Here is a 6,000-nt window from a genome sequence, read left to right as displayed (position 1 = left end):
TGCCCAAAACAGTAAGCTCGGAAATAATGGCAGAGTGGATAATAGCTAATGGCATTAAACCGGGTAAACAGATATAGACTTGTATATAAGCTTTACCAGAAGTAAAAACAGGCAGAGCAACATAAACAACAAGACTGCTTGTACTTGGCTATGAAAAGTGACTAATCCTGTCAAGATCAAGGGGAAATTGTAGATTATTAGGTACCCCTAACTTTGGATGATTCATTTTAAGTATTTTAAGTAATTTCTAAATGTAGTAATTCATTTGCAAAGTTATATGTAATAAGGATTTTGTTTTATTTTATCCTGAAGCAACACCTTTATAGTGGACAGCCAATTTTTTTTTTTTTTTACATTTGCAATGCAGATGCTAGTTTTGGGGTTTCAGTAAAAAAAATAAAACAATCTTGAGACCTTTTTGGGGCTAGACAACTTATGTTTGGCCTGCAACCTTTTGCTATAAGTTTTGGACAGGACTGATGTTGTGTCCTCAATAGTTTGTCCTAGGGTGTACACTGGACTGTCTCTCTGTGGGGAAAAGGGGGAATACAACATGCAGAATCTAAAACAAAAGACACAGCTTATGACAGGGCTATGACAATAACAACAGCATAGGCTGACCACATGTCAGTGCTTATGCACCCACAATAAGTATTGATGTGATGAGGGACAGTGTTCAAAATATTAGCACACATACTGACAGGGATTTAATATCCTGCAAGTTTCATTGGCATAAATGTGATATATTTTTACTTTCCTTGAGTATTATTGTATTAGTTCTCGACTCTAAAGGCAAATATTGTATTTTTTTCTCCACTACATGTGTCAGACAGCTGAAACCTTACTTTTTTAAGATATTCTCAAACATTTAAAGATTTTAGAATGATGTAATCTGGGCCTAGTTAGCTCTTTAACGTGAACATGAGAACATGAAAATGCGCACACATTAAAGCAATATTAATAACAACGTTCAATGTAAAAAATAAAAAAAATCGTACGTTAACCGAACACGGCGAATATCGCCTCAATCTGATCTAGCTCCGATCTGATAACTTATAAATATCTCTGCAGTTCAGTGATTATTTAAAGGGATAGTTCACTTTGAAATTAAATGTTGGTATGTTTTATCTTACCTCAAGGGCATCCAAGATGTCTTTGTTTCCGCAGTAGTTTCAATTTTGATATTTTTAGGTCAAACCGTTCTTGTCTGACAGTCATATCATGCAGGTCTATGGTCACTGTCTCAAAGAGCATGCACAGAGAAGTCCAAATTAAAACAATTCCCCATCGTCCAAATTCAACAATTCCCCATCGTAAGTACACATTGATGGCCTAAGACACGAAACGAGCGGTTTGTGTGAGAAAACGAACAGTATTTATATAGTTTTTACCTCTTGTAACACAGCCACGTCCAGGTGATCTGAGGGCGCGGGCGCTTCCTTCTGTGTGACGTGTGCGCAGACTGGTGCATAGATATATATATACACTAGATGTCGCCTTGGCTACGGCAGTTCATTGGAACGAATGGCTTTAATGCGACATCTAGTGTATATATATCTATGCACCAGTCTGCGCACACGTCACACAGAAGGAAGCGCCCGCGCCCTCAGATGACTTGGACGTGGCTGTGTTACAAGTTTTTTTAAATTGTTTGTTAACATGGACAAATGGTGCATAATCGAATTACTATGTGCTAATTTGCATAAATAACACAATTACGTGCATAGTGTACGTAATTAAATTGTTTGTTTGACCCACCTTTAGTCTTCTGCGTTCTCCTTACCCTCGTCTCCTGTTCTCATCCCCACGGACCCAGCCCCAAACCCCATCTCTGCACTAATAATTAATAAAGTACTTCTGTGTTTATGCTCATGGGTTCCATTCAGACCTTAACATTAATTATTTTAGGGCCCTATTTTAACGATCTGAAACGCAAGTATCAAACGCGAAATGCAAGTAACTTTGTGGGCGGATCTTGGGAATCTCAAGGCAAATCTGTGTCGCTTCAAAAAAGAAAAAAAGTCGCTTCATTACTCATAGGTGTGGTTTGGGCGTAACGTGAAATAAACCAATCAGAGCGTCCTCTCACATTCCCTTTAAGAGCCGGCGCGCTTGTTCCACGGCGGATCGCTATTATAACGGCGGATTAGGGAACGTTTGCGCCGGATCACGCTCCTCTTTACACTGAACCCGAGCGCAAGCTCTGCACAGAGGATCTTACGAGGAAACATTACTCTACATTACTCTCTAACTCTGCTGCTGCAACAGTGGACGTGAGTTTATTTATTAGACAGAATGTTTCTGGTGTAACCAGAGGAGGACATCTGAGTAAAGACTGCACACAGAATCTAAACGGCTCCATACGCAACAAACAGCATCAAGTGTGTTACACATTACATATATTCTTCTCCGCACCACGAGCCGGGAGTCTGTGCCCTCTACAGTCAGTGGGTTGGACGTTTGTTCACTGGAAGAGAGTAAGTTCATCCCTCTGCCAGAAGTCCACAAAAGATCACCCGTAACACATTCCCACAGCGAAAGAACTGTCTAAATGGCCAGACCGGAGCCAGGGACAGTTTCCTAGGGTTCCATGATTGGAAGTATAGTTATTGTTAACTAAACAGACTTCTTGAGAAATGCAAAAAGTCACAAAGTATTAATTTATGTTGTGTAATGCAAGACGACAAGCAGTAGATCGAATCTGAATATGAACTGTGTTCATTTTAGTATTCATATGTTGGTGATATTAAATAATATTATTATATCTGCTCCTCTGTAATGTATTTTTTGAAAATCAGTCACCAAATATGTAAACTAGAGATTGTAATCTTTCAAATGATATATAGTTTGTCAGGATTGGTTTAGGTTTAGTATAGGATATTACGGTTTTAAATATGTAATGGCCAATATAAGGGGTTAAACGACCCACCAGACTCGTCAAATACAACACTTTACTGAGTGAATCTGTCGTTAACCTTCCTTTGTTCGCAGATTCATGTCCTCTTCGACGTGGAAAGCAGATTCATCTTTGGACTAGAGGTGTATATGTAACATAGTTAAAAAGGTTCAGGTTAAATCCTACTAAATGGGATTATAGTGCCACCTGCTGTCATAAAGTTGTACCTGCAACGAACGCTAGTAATGACAAAGGATTATGGGTAATCCTCAAAGCAACGGAGGATTTTCTCTGAGGTAACGTGTTTGTGAATGTCCGTGGACTAAACAATGCTAACTCACTTGAAAAGCATGTAAAAGTTTAGCTAGATTTCTTTGATTGAATAATATGTGTTGTTGTTTAATTTCGCCATGTTTTTATAAAGTCAACCATCTGGTCATGTGCTTTATAGCCGATAGAAAGTCTCTCCAGTATAGCTAGCTAGCTAGCTAATATTAACATGATGCCGTCTTTCCAGACAGAGCATGCGCTGTTTGTCTACATGAGATGACTATTCACTGTTGTCCTTTGTCATGAATGCAGGTATGTTATGTATGTTGTTATAAAGTGTTGTAATGTTTGAACATAAGATTGAGGTATTTTCTGCTGTTTGTCTGCCTCCTGGATTGTAACGAAGTTACATAATTGTTTACAAATAACTGTTAATATTAAATGGAAAGGTAACTGTAGGAAATCTGTATAATTACATTGTTTTATGTTGGTTCCTCCTTGCAAGACTAAGGGGAACAATTTGGTGTGTTTTAATTATTTAGTTTATATGAGTTTAAATCCACTATACGATCAATGTGTCAAACTACTTTATTTTTGTATTGAGCTTTAAGAGCAGTACATACAGTAATCTCTAAAAAAAAGCAACGGAGGATTTTCTCTGAGACAGAGCATGCGCTGTTTGTCTACATGAGATGACTATTCACTGTTGTCCTTTGTTATGAATGCAGATGTGGAATAAACCTGCTGTTACCACAAACCTGACGGCATCCGAGAGATTTAATGAGGCAGAAGACATTACAAAGAGGGGTTACATATACACACAAAATCCACTTATTTCTCTTAAGCTCGCGATGGAGCACATGAACCGTAGTATCCTACTGACCGTCGCCCCTCAGCCATGAACTTCAGTCCCATAATCCTCTTCATGAATTATTGCTTTCACCTGTGTGTCATTATTGTTTGTCTCAGCCTATGTACACCATGTTCTCTCTGTCATTTCTCAGCCAGGTTTAGATGTTGTCCCACTGCACGTCTGAGCGCTCTCTCTTGTGTTTTTACTGTGGATTGTTTGGAGTGTTTTGACTCTTTGTCTGGCATATGACTACGATTCTGTATTTTCCAGTGAAGCTGCGCTTGGATCTTCCTAAAGTCTCAGAGCGATCCGTGACGCGTTCCTCTCCCAGTCTAGGGGTCGGGAGGAGAGGTAACAAAGGAAAGTATGATAACGTAGAGATGTACAAATATGTGCAGAACACACTTCAGCCTCAGAGTGAAAACACAACACAACTTTAAGGAAAAGTAAAAGGATTTATTTCCTTCATGTATCAAAAAGGTTAACAAGAGATGGAAATAACTCTTCAGGAGAGAGTAAAATAATAACAGAAAAGAAGCAACAACACAAACTTCCTTGAGCTCCTCTCTGACCAGAAACTGGAGAAATATATACACAATAAAAAGGCATTTCCCGCTCATTTCCCAGATAACCATGATCAACTGAACAGAGCTAATAAGAAGTTATACAATACATTTTAATGACCATCAGAAAATGAAGTAAATGCCTGCGTTCACGATATCTTTTAGTTACACACAGGTAAAGAGTCAACACTAGAATGATATAATATGTTCCAGGAACCCTCACAAGCATAAACTGGCAGGCCGACTAACCGTTGTTGGCACACAGCAGATGAGCGGACGTCCCAAACTCAACACACACACACACACACACTTTTTTTTTTTCCCCAATGCAACGTTTAGACCACAACAGATCTTCTTCATCATCAGATCTACTGTGTCCATCTCCTCTGCTGTAAATCTGGCCAAACTCAACACAATGATGAACACATGAGGTCCAGGTGACAACATCCAAACACATCTCAATATTTATTTTACTGCTTGATCATTGGTCAGTGTCGTGTCAAAGAGACCTGGAGCATCAACAACAGTGACGGATCGACCATCAACTTCACCAACTCTCTTTTCACACACGGTCCTGACTGCATCTAGTCTTAATTCACTCACACACTCATCTCTTCCCAGAATACTGTTTCCTGTTGCACTCTTCCCATTTCCTGTCTTCCCGATCAGAGCAATCCTCACTCCTGGTCATCTTGTTCATCTTCAGCACCTGGAAATCACAGCGGTAGAAGGAAAACTTAGAGAAATGAAGCTTTAACATTGTTGTGTTGTAGAAGTTGCAGCTAAACGATAATTGATTATGAACTGAAAAAAACATTGTCACTTGCAGTAATAATAATAATAATAAATATAGCTGCAAGCAGCAATCACCGGGGCCAAGCGCAAGCAAGACGACAAGACATGCCAAAGTGGCTGTGAGTGTGAGACCAACTGCAGCAAGGAGCAATTGAAGACATTTAAAGATGAATTTTGGCAAAATAGTTGAAAAATCACATACATTTACTAAAAATATGAGTATCACTTTCGACCAATAGGTGGCGCAGTTACTAAACTGATGTGATGTGATCAGAGTGAAGTGACAATGACACTTACAAAGTTTGGTGTCAATATGTCAAGGCATTGCAGATATAAAGCCTGAATAGTCATTTTGGCATCATGCCTCAACTTTGCCGCTGTGGTATATGAAAACGGTTTCGTCTATCGACACGAAATCCATATCTTTTACTCGGCACGGTCTGGAGATGACACGATCCGATTTTGGTGAAAATCGGACGTTCGGTCTAGGAGGAGTTCGAAAAAGTAGGTTTTAAAAGGAAATAAAGATGGCGGACAGGAAGTTTGACTGACTATGGCAAAATTGGTATCTATGTTTTCAGCATAATCCAAGGAATCTATTGAGATCAGTGTCATTACTATAG

At 39.2% G+C, this 6,000-nt stretch overlaps 1 protein-coding gene across 4 annotated transcripts in view; it reads right to left on the bottom strand.

The window, feature by feature from the left end:
* Positions 1 to 4,290: 4,290 nt before the first annotated feature.
* Positions 4,291 to 6,000, bottom strand: part of LOC307005951 (uncharacterized protein) — a 120,395-nt gene continuing 118,685 nt past the window's right edge. For all 4 annotated transcript variants that reach the window (XM_079626498.1, XM_079626499.1, XM_079626501.1 and 1 more), the window contains one exon: positions 4,291 to 5,292. The gene's annotated coding sequence lies outside the window, so the exon portion shown is untranslated. The remainder of the gene's footprint in view (positions 5,293 to 6,000) is intronic.

Source organism: Phoxinus phoxinus (genome assembly GCF_949152265.1).
Source record: "Phoxinus phoxinus genome assembly, chromosome: 1".
In the NCBI taxonomy this organism is placed as follows: Eukaryota; Metazoa; Chordata; class Actinopteri; order Cypriniformes; family Leuciscidae; genus Phoxinus; species Phoxinus phoxinus.
This window is presented reverse-complemented; position numbering and strand designations above follow the sequence as displayed.